Source organism: Amphiura filiformis, chromosome 7 (assembly GCF_039555335.1).
Source record: "Amphiura filiformis chromosome 7, Afil_fr2py, whole genome shotgun sequence".
Classification (NCBI taxonomy): domain Eukaryota; kingdom Metazoa; phylum Echinodermata; class Ophiuroidea; order Amphilepidida; family Amphiuridae; genus Amphiura; species Amphiura filiformis.
Window position 1 is genome coordinate 41,583,062 of NC_092634.1, and position 17,107 is coordinate 41,600,168.

General features: G+C 35.0%; 1 protein-coding gene across 3 annotated transcripts in view; it reads right to left on the reverse strand.

Moving 5' to 3' along the window:
- LOC140157183 (uncharacterized) overlaps nt 1-17,107 on the reverse strand; it is a 36,650-nt gene that overhangs the window by 14,968 nt on the left and 4,575 nt on the right. For 2 of the 3 annotated variants that reach the window (XM_072180294.1, XM_072180293.1), the window contains exon 1: nt 9,341-9,655. The gene's annotated coding sequence lies outside the window, so the exon portion shown is untranslated. Of the gene's footprint in view, nt 1-9,340; nt 9,656-13,524; nt 13,660-17,107 lie in introns of those variants that run through there. The other variant, XM_072180291.1, reaches the window with a different exon arrangement.

The following is a 17,107-nucleotide window of genomic DNA, read 5'->3' on the forward strand; positions in this document are numbered from 1 at the left end:
ATATTTTTTCAAACCCTAATTAAACAAAGTCAAACATGAGAATATAACTGGGTGTTTTTTCTAAATCCTAATAGATTTACAACTCCTAATAAAACAAAGTCAAACATAAGTATAATTTTTTTCTAGATGATTTTCATTTCTCATAATTTCCCTCATTTATACAATGAAAAACAAAAGAAATAGATTTACAAATCCCAATAAAACAAGGTCAAACATAAGAATAACTTTTTTTCTACATGCTTATTTTCATTTCTTTCATTCATTCATCATTTATTATAATTATCCTCATAATACAATAAAAAACAAAAGAAATAGATTTACAAAACCTAATAAAACAAAGTCAAACATAAGATAATACCTTTTTTTTCATGCTAATTATTTTCATTTCTCATAATTTTCCTCATAATACAATGAAAACAAAAGAAACAGATTTACAAATCCTAATAAAACAAAGTCAATTAGTCAAACATAAGAATAACTTTTTTCTAGATGCATATTTTCATTTCTCATAATTTTCCTCATAATACAATGAAAAACAAAAATAGATTTACAAATCCTAATTAAACAAAATCAAACATAAGAATAACTTTTTCTAGTGCTTATTTTCCTTATTTTCAATTCACATAATTTTCATTTCTCATAATTTCCCTCATAATACAATGAAAAACAAAAGAAATCAATTTACAAATCCTAATAAAACAAAGTCAAACATAAGAATACCTTTTTTGCTACATATGCTTATTTTCATTTCTCATAATTTTCCCTCATAATAAAATGAAAAATAAAATAAATGCTTATTTTCCTTATTTTCAATTCACATAATTTTCATTTCTTATAATTTCCCTCATAATACAATGAAAAACACAAGAAATCGATTTACAAATCCTAATAAAACAAAGTCAAACATAAGAATGCGTTATTTTTACGTGCTTATTTTCATTTCTCATAATTTTCCCTCATAATACAATGAAAAACAAAAGAAATAGATTTACAAATCCTAACAAAGTCAACATAAGAATAACTTTTTCTAGATGCTTATTTTCATTTCTCATAATTTTCCTCATAATACAATGAAAAACAAAAGAAATAGATTTACAAATCCTAATAAAACAAAGTCAAACATAAAAATAACTTTTTTCTAGATGCTTATTTTCATTTCCCATAATTTTCCTCATAATACAATGAAAAACAAAAGAAATAGATTTACAAATCCTAATAAAACAAAGTCAAACATAAAAATAACTTTTTTTCTAGAAGCTTATTTTCAATTCACATAATTTTCATTTCTCATAATTTCCCTCATAATACAGTGAAAAACAAAAATCAATTTACAAATCCTAATAAAACAAAGTCAAACATAAGAATAACTTTTTTCTAGATGCTTATTTTCATTTCTCATAATTTTCCTCATAATACAACGAAAAACAAAAGAAATAGATTTACAAATCCTAATAAAACAAAGTCAAACATCAGAATAATTTTTTTCTAGAAGCTTATTTTCATTTCTCATAGAGTTTCTCATAATTTTTCATACAATGAAAAACGAAAGAAATAGATTTACAAATCCTAATAAAACAAAGTCAAACATAAGAACAACTTTTTTCTAGGTGCAACATGAATAAATAGGTATTATGCTTTAAGGCGTGGGGTATGGGCTAACTTGAAGTACAGGTATCTGGAGAGGGCAAACAACAAGTTACCCCAAATCACAGCGGCAGGTAGTGACTGGGCCGCTGAGTGCTAATATAAATTTATTTTGGAAGGTTCATGTTTGTTTTAAATTTTGGGGTGTTTTTCCAAAATTTGATATTTTTGGTGATATTTCAAACAACAACATGCCAAAGACAACTCTTTGGGCACATACATGTAGTTTGTTATTATTATTGCATTTCTTTTCCACATACCTACGTTAACATTCGCTTGGGTGGTTTACTAATATTATGTATTTTATGACTGCAATTTGGAGTTTCAATGCGTTTTACACGTTATCATGAAATTAACGCAAATATCTAGTCACACTGCTTTTAGAATTTTTACCTGATCGTCGGCTTTTGCAGGCAACAGAATGCAGATTGAATCACGATAGATGTCGTATTTCTCTCTGTGTGTCACTTGATGATAAAATTACTTTGAATTCCTTGTAACAACGCACACATAGTCGTCTGCAAACCGGGTCTGGAACTGATTTTGGAATAGCTTTAGACTTCAGCACCGTATCAAATCTCATCAAAGCCACACGACTGGCAACTATGTGTTTATGTTTCCCGCACAAATACTTCTTTGGAAACGTTGACCTTTGACCTTTCTTTCCAGAAAAGACTTGATTCCAGTCTATAAAAGCACTAATGCACATTTTGTATCGTTTTTTAAATGCTGCATAATACAGTCAAACTACATTGGTTTCCTTTAAATAGACCATTACCTATTGAACTCTGAAGACCTGTTAGTTTACATATATGTTTAACACAAATTCCGTTACCATGTTACTGACCTTACATCAAAAGATCAGGTCAAGTGCAGTGTGTATTTTTTCTAAAAAATAAAACCAAAACCCTTTAGACTAGCAGAACAGGAACTTCAGAACTACTTCTAAATACAACTATTGTTAATTTGTTATTATCATTATTATTATTAATGTTATTGTTGTTGTTGTTGTTATTATTATTATTAATGTTATTGTTGTTGTTGTTATTATTATTATTAATGTTCTTGTTGTTGTTGTTGTTATTGTTATTATTAAAGGTAGCTATATGATAGCTAGGCCTATATGATATATGATGTTTTTTAAGTTGGGACCCCAAATATGGTGTTTTCTCACTTTAAGATGGTGGTATTGTTTTAGTGCTACATCACATACAGAGACCTGCTTTTTGGTCTTATTTTGTAAGCAATTTAGTAGGCTAAAAGAATCAGAAGAGAAAACTAAAACAAATCACTTTGACTAATTAATAAAGCTCATTAAGTGGAATTAGGCAGGGGTGGTTGAGGTTGCGGAGCAGGAGGTGGCGGAGCAGGAGGTGGCGGAGCAGGAGGTGGCGGAGCAGGAGGCGGAGCAGGACAATGCTGTAAATGGTGATTTAGTACACATTGTCTCAATAAACATTATTAATGGGTTTCTACTTGTTTCTCTACTTGATATCAGCCAAGTGATACCACTTTTAGCATTCACTGCCTCAGAATTTGTTAATTGGTCAATTGAAAATTACTAATTACTTGTTGCTACATGAATAAAGTTCATTGACCTCTGTGTATTTAAATAGGGATTTCATGTAGGGAATATTGTAATGGGTGCTACGGTTGAACGAAACATGATAAAAGCCTTAAATTTTGTAAGCAGATCTTGGTTGTGATCCTTGTTACTTTGGTAAACTAATATTTATTAAAACGTAGAAAGTTTGCGACAAATCTGAAGGAGCGCCCACACGCTCAAATTTTATCATTTTTTATGAAAACGCTTTGTCAAATTTTCTTTTACCTTTCAAAATTGGATTGTTGAGCTTATTTTACTTCTAGTTACACACGTACACCTCAATCATGAAAATTTGCATCTCCAGTGCCAGATAAGGGGTATTTTGAAGAAATTCATATAAATATTGATAGATTTTTGACCACCAGTATCTACATGTTCCATGGCTGGGTGGGCAATTAAGTTAGATATATCAAACATGTGTGAAAACTTAACATGTATGTTCAGGTGTGACCCCATAAATGAATTAATATTTTTGACCTAATTTTGTTTGTTACACCCTGTATTATGCGTCACCCTGTATAATGAGTTCTCATTGTATCATTTCTCAAATCATCTGAGTATATATGGTCGAATCCAACCAAAAGTGTACACGGCATGTTCAGGGCCATAACTTAAAAGTGTTAATCAATTGGCATTCGTTTTTGTATTGTGTTTATTCGCCTTGATCATACGCTCAAGCCATATATAATAATACCCCTTCTGTGAAAAAAACGTGAGACACAGAGACCCCAAAACATGCTATTTTTACCCATTTTTTTCAAAATATTTCTTAAAGTATTTTTAAAAACATCTAAATCAGTCATGAAAAGAAGTCATTGGATTGAATCTAAATTGATTTCCTGAAAGGTGTGTATTCAAAGATTGCCTGTTCAATTTTTCACATATTTGTACATAATTATGAATTGTTTGTGATAATTTTTTGAGTGGTATTTTTTACATTACCTACTGAATACAATTTTTCATAGCAGTAGATATATCTTTAAAAAATGGAAATCACTAATAAAGGCGCAATTATACAAGCTTTGATATGTCCAATACTGAAATGCATTACATTCGGACATCTTTATTATTTTGTTTAGCTGCCAGAAATTCTAAATGGCACAAAGGTAGGTTTGGTAAAAAATATGCATTACCTCCGAATACATGTTAAAAGCTGTGTCATTTCCACAAACTGAGAGAATAGTAAACAATAGTTAAGCAATAGGTGCAGGGTAATACACTCTTTATTTCTACCAAGTTTCAATAGCCTGCGTTTAAATATTTCTGAGATGTCAACAATAAAAGCAAGTATTCAGAGGTAAATTTCGGTAACCTAATGTTACCTACGAATACAATTTGACATCATGACAGTATTGTGAAACACCGCCATTCATGCCAATGCCCATATTGGTACATAACGAAGGTCTGTATGTTTGCTATCAAATCATATGTCAATGAAAGTTGCGAATTCACATACATGCCCACCATACAAAACTCAATACGGCTTAATTGTTGAAAAATATGTACTGAAATAGACGACGGTCTGCTCATTTGAAAGAAAAATCAGATTCAAGAAGATTAGATGGGGATAAATACTTGGATTTGTCAACTGTCATGTGTGCTTCATTTTAAATGTTTACCGACCTTCTGGTTTCTGAGTAATTTGTGTCCAAATTGATTTATTCGAAGGTAACTTTTGACGTTTTCGCTAAGGTTACCTACGAATACCATGGAAAAACGACTGTTCTCATTGTCTCATGATCTAGGCAACACAGTGATGGACCCTGGTATAAAGCTAATTGTAGTTGCCCTCAAACGAAAGGCCACAAGACGTAACTGACTCCAAGATGGACTTCACAAGTCTGCAATAACGTTTTTTAAGCAATTTGTGTGCAATTAAGCAAATTTTAAGTCACTTTAGTGCCTTTGTTTCTTACTTCAATCCTCTTTCAACCGCTGTGAACCGACATTATTAATACATGATAGGGTCTAAAGTATCAATAAGCGCACATAAAAAGAAAATAATACATTCAAAGTGCTTTATAAAATGAAGTTTTGATTGCGATATCAACCAAAAGTCTAATTTCTACCTACAAATACCGAAATGTTACTTACGAATACAACATAATACATGACATGTGTAATGAAGTGTCCCTACCAATGGAAATTAATTGTCAAAAACTTTAAGCGGTACCCCAGGACACTATTATTACCCATATACGGCTTCATTCAACAATTATTTATTATGTAAAATGGCTGATTAACTACTTGTATATCAAAATGAAGTGGTCAAAATCTTGCTAAAAGCATCAAAATTTTTTTGATCTAAGGTAACAGCATTTATTCATTTGGACGTACCATCTGAAAGACATCTAAAACTACCATTTTATTAATTCATTACCATAATAGCAAAATTTAAACCTCTAAACTCAATATAGATATTGTTAAATCGCTCATGTTACATACGAATACCCGGGTTTCTTCACCTTTTCATTGTATAAAGCGATAGGTGTATGCGTATAATTCCTAATATTCTTGAAAACATATATCCTACTCGTTCTTATACAATGTGTAAATTGATTCATACTCATTTGATAAATAAAATACAGAAACTTACCTAAACTTCATTTTCAAAAATAAACTAGCATAAATTGACTAAGATCATAATGATCGCGTTATAAAAATAAAAACGAATATTTTCTGGTTGAGCTAGCATTTTCCTGACACCCTGTGGTCTACATTACACGAAAAAAGCGTTAATGGGAATATTCCATTTGTTTTAGGTTGATTAGTCTTGCGATAGTGAAAGCATCCTAGTGGTATTCGTAGGTAACATTGGGTTTTGACATCACATTTACTATCACACGTCCTGGATTTATTTTTCAAGATTAGTAATGGCACTTTTGGTTCCTATAAGGCCAATATGTCATCAATCAATGGGCAAAAGGAAACAATTGTGGAGACATTTTTATTTCGGACTTTTATTTTTGGCCGGTGGACACTTTTGGTTGGATTCGACCATATACATATATGTTCTCAGAAAATATATAAATTATAATTTTATTGGGTTCTAATGCAAACTTATAATGGAGTTATAGCACCAAACCTGTAAAAGCATGTGATTTGCTTGAATAATGCATATGTCATGCAATTGGTACCCAGTATAAAAAACATGACCTTATTGTAATCCCATGCACTCAATCGATGGGCGCAGAAAGTCATTCAATGACGGTTCGGTAATGACATGACAAGATGTAGTTTGCATAATTATGCCCCGGAATTATGCAACCGTAACATTTTCATATTACATCAATTAAATGCACTATGATGAATATCAATATCATCATAGCGTAGGGTTAGTGCTATAATGTGTAGGCCCCTACCCCTGGACAGATTTGTTGACCTTCCTAAAGGGAGGGGCATATATACATGTACTTTTGGCCAGCCAAAAGGGGGATGTTTGCAAAAAGAGAGGGTAATCCCCGGGGGGGGATCACTCACATATCAAAGTGGTATGCATGCTCGTCCCAGCACCTCAAAAATGGACCCTAAATGGCGTAATCAGTGTGGAAAATTTCATCCCTTATTGGCGTAAGGCTCTGTAAATCTTACCCCTAAAATATGGCGTTATTAGGCGTAAAAACTAAAATGGACCCCTAAATGGCGTAAATTCTATAACAAACCCACTGAAGTTGAAAAAATATACCCTAAACGTCTAAACTTTACATGAAAAGCACCCTTTTTTCTAAAAACGTCGACGCCGCCACAAGGCAAAAAATCAACCCTTTTTCGACGTTTTTGGACGGGCATGCTTACCACTTTGGTATGCGAGTGAATCCCCCGGGGGGTAATCAAGTTTTGGCACATGTATTTGGGCATCATTTTGATATTACCCTCTATAAAGGAGGTGTTTATAGGGAACAGTGGCGTAACCAGGGCCCCCCCCCCCCCCGACACCAAAAACCTTCAGGAGAAGAAGAGCAAAAAATGGGGAAGGGGAAAAGGGGGAGGAGAAAAAGGGAGAAGAGAAAAGGGAAGGGAGAAGAGAAAAGGGAAAGAAAGAGGGAAGAAGATCTATACTACTTTCATTGTGCAATTTGTAATCTGAAACACTGATTTTTTAGCTTCTAATAATACATGTATGCCAAAAAAAAAGGAGCTTCAGGGGCTCCGCCCCCTTGACCCTGGACCCCACCAGGGGCCCTAAGGCGGGCCCCTGGATCCCACCCCTTTAACACTTCGCAGCAAGCCGCTTGCATATAAATACTACAACTTTGGGCAAACATTGGGAATTTTTTCAATCTTGCCTAAACAGGCTGGATTTTATTCCTTGCATCAAATTTCATACCCTAAATTTCGATCATTTCCGCATATTAGCAAAAAAATTTTGCAATTTTGCTACCCTTTTTTCCAATATTTTGACACCCTAAACTCGTTACGCGCGTATTGTGCTTACACACGAAAAACTACCCTTTTTACGCGTTTTTATTATCGCGGCCGGTGTTCAGGCCACAATGGGAGTGACCCCCCCGGGTGTTATAATGTAAAATTTCAAGTTTTAAATTTGAGTTCCCCTATAAGTCTGGCATGTGCAAGGGGGGACAAAGATTTTATGGCATGTCAAAAGAGATAGAGGAATGGTTTTTTGCGTGGCAGGGTACACATAGGCCTAAATATTGCTCAGTCGGTCATTGTATATCCAGGCTGGACACATCACACTACCGTGTGATGTGTCCAGTTCGTCGCCGAACTTACATATAAGATGGAGAGCTTAGCATAACGGCCTGCCTATTTACGCTTCCTGAAAACACTCTTGCACATAACATACAAAACCACAAATTCACTAACTTCAACTTGCACTACCGACACCATGAAAAATATTTTAATTATTACCGATCCTTCAGAATACTTGCAAATATTGGCAGTTTCATAAAATCCTGCTGCTGAAAATCGTAAATTCCACAATCTTCTGTCAGATCCAGGTCAGTAATCACAGGTGGGCGAATCTACCAGCGTGACAAGACCAGAGATAATAAAAAGGATGAGAGGCCACGCCTTACAAATAGCTAGCCTGATTGGCAAGCGTCGTCGCTGGCCAGATCTTCTACGGTCGTGTATGATGAGTAGAGACCATAGAGCCCTATATAGGGCTCTGTGGAAGAAACGGTTCCTAATTTTGAAGCCATGGATAATATATTCAGTTATACGAGAACCATATTTTTGTACCAATCACAGAACAGAATTTCACTTACTCACAGCTTATGTAATTCAAATAAAATAATAAAATGTAATATTATCATGATAGATGCACGTTTTATTAAAACTTGAAAAGATTATTAAGTCCAATAATTTGTTTGTGTTAGCTTGCACGAGTCACAAAATGGCGACCCATCACGCATTTTCTGCATGTGCCGACATTAGTAACTCATAGTGACTGTCCTCAAACTAGCGCCAGTGTGTCTCAGGCCTGATAACGACCCCAGGTAATTTTATGCAGAAAGTTTTCTTGCGAACAGCTGCAGGTGACAATTAAACAATGAACACGGCTTGTTTATGTACATGCGTGGGGAGGCTTGTACGTCAGCTGACGTGTTTTGGACATGTTCCGGCGTAAAAAGTGTCGTTTTTCTTCATGAAAAATACCAGCGATGACCAGTTTTTGTGGGCTATTTGATTTACAGGTATGTCGGTTCGTCATAGGGTAGAAATGATAGCTGTACAATTTGTATAACATACAGTTTAACATAGGCCTAAACATTTATGGGCACAAATCGACCTTCCGTATTATGCACAAGTATGTGGAAGTGGCAGGCATACGGTCATTGGTAAAATCAAAAATGACAAATAACAATCGTTGTAAACTTGTAGTAGGCCTATGGCAACAGATCATTTTAAGTTTAATGCAAGACCTGATGGATACATAACGTTCGAGATGTTTGGGCATGCCAAAAGGGGGAGGTAAAGCTTTTTAAAATGTCAAAAAAGCCCGGCAAAAAAGGCCATGAAGGCAGGGCAAACGTAGGCCTATATCTTTTCGCACAAATATTTTGGCACCACGATCGAGAGAGTTTAGTTCGTTAATTCATAAATCGGGGCCTAACACTTACTTACCTTTTATGCCCCAATAACCATGATAACAGAATAAATCCACTGTATCCACAAACCGTTTACCGTTTTATCCAAATGTAGCTCGTTCACATAGCGGTTCCGTTGTCCCACTGGCATATTAGTACACTATAAACGTAGATTGCATGGCGATCGGAGTGTTAATATCGTCAGAGCACCTCGGACTAATCCAAATGGTACATACAAAGGCAATACGCGAAAAGTGAAAGATATTCCATACAAATCGGATAGAACATCAAAATAGGACGGATATTAATTTTGCATGTTTGAAGCAAACAAGGTCAGTCAGTGAGGCAAAATATCACACAGGCTCTCAATATCCTCACAGTCAAGGGCGCACACCACTAAATAAAGTCCCATTGAAATACGTGTAAATATACATGAAGGTAAGTTTGTTTTCTACCCCATGTAAAATCATTTTTTCATATTTTGGTACATGTAGCACCAATGTCTTAAAGATTAAAATTTAATTTAAAATTGGTTTTTTGATACAAGTTGAGACTAACTTTTAAGCTACGGGGACCTGAACAGCGCCACCCTTATGTTCAGCTTGCATGAATGCCTCCTTACCATGTCTGCACGCGGATTAGTTTCGGGAGACAAACTTTTTGACCAGATCAAGATGCACCATTTTGCGATATTCTGAACATTGATCAATTGCATATCTTTTAATTTAATTATAATAAACAATCATGGATACTCATCTTGCTCCCAAGGGACACCCACTTGTTTTTACTACTGACCTATGTTTACCGGAACTATCAAGTGTTACACCAATTGCGGAAGGATTTAGTGGTGTGCTGCCTAAAATTTTAAAGAATTCAATAGAGGGCGTGAATATGAGTGAAGCCTGAAAACCTCATACTAAATTATCCCTAAATCGTGACAGCTGTTGTATTGACTTGATTTGTTACTTTGTGTTTTATTTTTTATAATGAATAATAAAAAATGACAAATTCCTGTGCTGCTGAAGAATGTGTATATAGAGGGCAGACTTCTCCGTTTTGCAAGTTCAGGTGCTGTATATAGCACTTACAATGCTGTTTGGATTATACCCAAACAGTAATATACCCAAACAAACTGTTTGGAGTATACCTTTATAGCATCTACAATGCTGATATACTCCAAACAAACTGTTTAGAATATACCTTTATTTTTGTACAGGTATTATTGATGTGCCCATTGACTCCAGATTATGCAGTTAGGAGAAGATCAATAGGCTACCACTTAATTCCGTTTATACCTAGTTGAGGTCCAATGCCCTTTAACCTTTTTTCCAATGCTCCGATGGAATCTATTATAATCATGTCTTGGGACACTTTCACCAGGGTAATGTAAATAAGCCACCCCCCTTCCCCAAAACAAGGTTGAATTATGTGATGTTGCTGTGCACCTAATAAGCATTAATTATGATTGGTGGGGAAACAGGTTATGAAAAGGTTTAGACTTGACACCAAACAAGAAATGTCTTTAAAGAAGACAAAGTTTATGGATCAGGTGTACAGGCTGTATCAAAATGATTACCATTGATACCCAACACTTTCTAGTGATTATAGACATGACTTCCACTTCCTATGCAACATAGGATCCATATAATTTACTGATTAATGTGATAAACAGTCATATACAATAAATTTAAGGTCTGGTCATTTTATCATTTTAAGGGAATCATCTGGAAGAACCAGGCTTTTCAATAACTATCAAAACTGCAGGGTACCAATCTTTTTGATACATCTTGTATAGTAAGTTGTTCTAATTTCCATGTAAATGAGGAACAAACAAATCGACACCAAAATATCCAATTATATTATAAGCCCTTGATAAGATAAGCATGTAATGTCACATAGTACATATTTAATTACGTAGTTAAAACTTGATTGAGATATGCCTATACACAAGCATAACCTGGACATGCGCATCCATAAAGCCCATATACTTTCAGAAACCAGGAGGAGAGATGAGGGAATTAAATGCTCAAATTATAAGGAAGCATGACTGGGTATATATGTATTAAGCATAGAGGTTAAGCATAGAGGTTACTATACACACAAAATAGTGGAAAAGCTACCAAATTAAACATTAATGTCTTTATCTCAAACACATAGTATTTAAAGGTGTTTTCATCTCAAACACTTTAATTCAACTATTCATTTATGAAAATCTATATTAATTACATTAGGCAATATCACTGGCAATTTCAATGTTTTAAATCTAATATGCTCCAAAGGGTTATTTGTGTACATTAAAATTAATCAAATTTTAGAATTCTTAATTTCATGGTAATGTATTTGACTGTAGGAGTAAGGGGACTTTCAAATCTTTGAAAGTACTTATCAAAAGAGATTATTTGATCAATAATTGACAGTTGAACTATGATAATCCCTTTTCAATCCTGTGTAAGGCAGGAAAGTTATTAGCCCATTCCTCAGAAAAAAAAACTTTTATCAACAAATCAATTCCCTCACTACACATAATAGCCAAGGTCACTATTTGGTATGTGTTTTAATATGTCGTAAAAGACTGCTATTTCTAACAAAACATTTCTGACAGTGCTCACACTGAAAGGGTTTTTCTTTAGTGTGAGTTCTGATGTGGTGCACAAGGCCACTTCTATCAGCAAAACATTTCTGACAAGTGCTTACACTGAAAGGATTTCTCTTTGGTGTGAGTTCTGATGTGGCACACAAGGCTAGCTTTTTTGTTTAAAGCATTTCTGACACTGCTCACACTAAAAGGGTTCCTCTTTGGTGTGAGTTTTGATGTGGCATACAAGGCTAGTATTTTTTGTAAAACATTTCTGACAGTGGTCACATTGAAATGGTTTCTCTTTGGTGTGAGTTCTGATGTGTCTTTTTAGAGTAAATTTATCAGTAAAATACTTTCTGTAGTGTGAATTCTGATGTGGTGCACAAGGCCACTTCTCTCAGCAAAACATTTCTGACAGTGCTCACACTGAAAGGATTTTTCTCTAGTGTGAGTTCTGATGTGGCGCACAAGGAAACTTCTATCAGCAAAACATTTCTGACAGTGCTCACACTGAAAGTGTTTCTCTTTGGTGTGAGTTCTGATGTGGGACACAAGGCTAGCTTTTTGTGCAAAACATTTCTGACAGTGCTCACATTGAAATGGTTTCTCTTTGGTGTGAGTTCTGATGTGTTGTTTAAGACTACCAGACCTTGCAAAACATTTCTGACAGTGCTCACACTGAAAAGGTTTCTCTTTGGTGTGAGTTATGATGTGGCGACGAAGGCCAGTTCTATCAGAAAAACATTTCTGACAGTGCTCACACTGAAAGGGTTTCTCTTTGGTGTGAGTTCTGATGTGGCACACAAGGCTACCACTTTGTGTAAAACATTTCTGACAGTAGTTACATTGAAATGGTTTCTCTTTGGTGTGAGTTCTAATGTGTCGTTTTAAAATATAGTTATGAGTAAAATCCTTCTGACAATATTCACACCGATAGGGTTTCAATTTTTCTAAGTTGTGAGTTCCAATGTGGGACAAAAGGTTACTTTTTTGGGCAAAATATTTCTGACAGTACTCACACTGAAAGGGTTTTTCTTTGGTGTGAGTTCTGATATGGTTCACAAGGCTATAATTTGTAGTAAAACACTTCTGACAATATTCACACTGATATGTTTTCTCTTTTGTGTGAGTTCTGATGTGGAGCACAAGACTACCTTTTAGAGCAAAACATTTCTTACAATAATCACACTGAAAGGGTTTTTTTTTAGTGTGAGTTCTCATGTGGCTCACAAGGTTAGATCTGTAGGCAAACCATTTCTCACAGTGCTCACACTGAAGTTTCTCTTTGGTGTTAGTTCTGATGTGGTGCCCAAGAACACTGTTTTCACCAAAACATTTCTGTGTCTCTTTGATATTACATTGACACGATAGCTTCCAGTGGTTATTCACATGTCTTTTCAGCTCACCATTGTTTGACAAGCTTTTCTGGCAAAACATACTTTTGTATCTACGAGCCCGCACATATTTAATTAGATGTCTGTTAACATGGGTTTTCAACCTGTCCAAAGAATAATGCTCAAGTTGGCAAAATGCACAAGAAAATGGTTTCAAATGTTTCATCGCCATATCTACAATTGTATTTACACAGTGAACTGCAGATTAATCCAACAACAAATAAAGATGTGTGTACACCTCAAACCCACCATGGAAGTCAATGCTAGCAAAGATGTCCTTGAGCGGAACAGCAAGTACTACCAGACCACAATCCTGTCTCGGCCCAAGCTCTCCTTTTATTGATGTTCAACTGCAGATATATGTATATCAGTGGATCAAACTACCTGAAACATTAAAAGAACACAATGCTTGATATTATATTGCTTGTTGCATCCCTTTAGCAGATTGAAACAGAAAATTAAATTAGATTGTTAGATTAAGATATTAAGTTGTATGCAGTGGTGATAAGGGTATAATAATCACACTCAATATTTGCACCCTTTATATTTTAATTTAAGCACAACAAAATGTTACAGCACATAATTCCTTATTTTTTGCCCGGTATGTTAGTTCATTAAAGTATATCAAAACAATTTGAACAATATTGAGGGCATCCTCTTCAGAAGATGCAATGGTATATTATTGCTCCAATTGTTTGTTTCCCAAAATAAATTTAATAATGACATTGCATAAACACCAGAGTTGTTGCAAGCCTATGGCCAGTAAAGCAATGGGAAGCTATTAAGCCCGGGCTATTAGGGGAAGTCACAGTCATTGTACCATTTTAGGCTGCAAACGTGGTTCTGACATATTCTAATGATGGCGGAATAAATGTAGAGCGCTTTGAGGCTGTTTACGGCATAAAGTACTATAAAAATATACATTTATTTTTTATTTTTTACAATATTACTCTAATTATTTGTTTCCCAAAATAAATTAAATATTGACAGTGCATAAACACAGTGTTGTAGCTTTGTGCCTGCCAGCAAACCTATGGCCAGTAAAACTGCCCTGTCAGTTGGGTAAAATTTCATGAATCAATTAAGTTTACAGTTTCAAAAATATCCACTGATTCATGAAACCAAGCCACACCTTTAAAGCTTCACTCTATCCCTACACACCCCCTGAATTAACTGGGAAAAAACTGAATGTAAACATCTCAAAAAAAAGTAACTAACCCCCCTTAAATAATGGCCATTATTATAAAAGGGGCTATTGTATTATTAATCTGTAAAATGTGTTGGCAGCAGAATTTATTTTTGCGCATTTTGACACCTCATTTAATACGATAGCCCAGAAAACAATAAAACTCCGGTCAATTTAATGGAGTGGTCGAGGTCCAGATTTGAAAGTTGCACTTACATAAGCTTATACATACAATACAAAAACACTCAGATATCATTACACAGATTTCCATCCATTATGCTGAATACAAAATCAATACAATTTACTGCAACTTTCAAATCTTGGGTTACATTGATTTAAATCTACGATGTGACATCAATATTTAGTCAATTGCTACAAATGAGGTGTCAAAATGTGCAGAAATAAATTCTGCTTCCAACCCATTTTACAGATCTACAATAATACAATCGCCCGTTTTTGAATAATGGTCATTATTTAAGGGGGGGGGGTAGTTCCTTTTTGATATATTTATATGAATATAAATTGTGAGGTGTATTGACAGGGCTAACTTCACCTTTTTGTATGTTCAGGTGCTGTATTTGTGACATCCCGTATGTCAAAAGCAGACACCTTTGGGCAGGATCGTAAATGGAGAAATAGCCAAAAATCTGCCTGAGGGTAACTTTTTCACAATTTGGGTTTGTTGAGAATTTGTGATGTTGAGTATACATCTATAGCATGCTGTTTAAATTTGTACATTTCACCAAACAATGTTGAATAATATAGCCACCCATCTGGCCGTCATTTTAGACGGGGAGTTTGCTCCTGGGACGGGCAAAATTAATGCCTTTGACAGATGCTATATTATAAATTGTATGTTTTGAGAAGCTAATTGACTTTTTTAGTAGACCCAATTGGTAGAACAAGGCCATATCAACACATTTGAACTCTTTGAATCCCCAATGGGCTATAGACGTCTGGTAAATGTTTTTTAAGGTCAAATTAGGACCTGTGCAATTTTATTCAAATGACGGGCAACTCTCAATTTCTAGCTAAGACCCTGCCCTAGGGTCTATACCCCCTGAATGTCAATATACATGTATGTTCGGATGTCAATATATGTTCTTCAATATGCACTTCAAATACAGCAGCAGACCAGCTGTTAATTGAATACCTGATTGGAAGAAGGGCCCAACTCCATCAAAACTGTTTTTGAGATATTAAGGGAGGTCTAATGAGCGTGAACCTGGTTTGGATGCAGAGGGAGTGTGCCTGTAACAGACACAGCCACCAGAAACGGACCAGCTCAGATCGCGCGCCAAATAAGTTTGCAGTCCAGAAATTTCATTTCCTTGCAAAAAATAGGCAGAGGTGGGAATCGAACCCGGGACCTCCGTGTTGTAAAACCTACTGCGTTACCACTGAGCCAACTGACAATTAGCTATGAGAATTAAGTTTGATAGTAATCCTTGATATTGCTGAATAGAATAAATCAATATTGATAGGTCTATTTATATGTACGATGCTATTCAAATTGGCCTATAAACTAGGAATATAATGTGAAATGACTATCAATCGATCAATTAATCAAGTTGTCAAGTTATCAACAATCAATAATAAACCGACGTAGGCCTATCATGGAATATTACTATTAAACTAGGCCTACTAACTATATAATATACCAAATAAATAAAAAAGTCAGTATATAAATAAATAGGCATAGGCCTAAATAAATAAATAAATACATAATGCAGAATGCAGTTAGTATTTTAGTTGCAAAATTTCAAACATTCTATTCACACATTCTATTATAATTTTCTGCTATACACGCAAAGGACCTGTGCCTTTAATATGTCCGCGCCTAATCAATAATGAGTCTTTCACCATGCTCACACACCATGTTAAACTATTGTATCCCTGTATAGTATTATCTACTGACCAAGTCCTAATACCTCAATGAAATGGATGCTATAACGTACCCAATCAAGCGAACATATCAAGGTCATATCAGGGCGTTATACAAAGAATGGTCAAAGGTCAACGTTTCCAAAGAAGTATAGTAATAGATGTAGACACAAGCTTTCGTGCGGGAAACATAAACACATAGTCGTCAGTCGTGTGGTTTTTATGAGATTTGATACGGCGCTGAAGTCTATGGCTGTCCCAAAATCAGTACCAGACCCGGTTACCAGACGGCAATGTGTGTGTTGTTACAAGGAATACAAACTCATTTTACCAATAAGTGAACCACATAGAGGAATACGACATCTATCGTGAGCCGATCTGCATTCTGTTGCCTGCAAAAGCCGACGATCAGGTAAAATTCTAAAAGCAGCGTGACTAGATATTTGCGTTAATTTCATGATACGTGTAAAACGCATTGAAAACGCCAAATTGCAGTCATAAAATATATAATATTAGTAAATCACCCAATCGAATGTTAACGTAGGTATGTGGAAAAGAACTGCAATAACAATAACAAACTATGTGCCCAAAGAGTTGTCTTTGGCATGTCGCTTTTTTGAAATATCACCAAAAATATCAAATTTGGGAAAAACGCCCCAAAATTTAAAACAAACACGAACCTTCCAAAATAAATATATATTAGCACTCGGCGGCCCAGTCACTACCTGCCGCTGTGATTTGGGGTAACTCATTGCTTCCCCT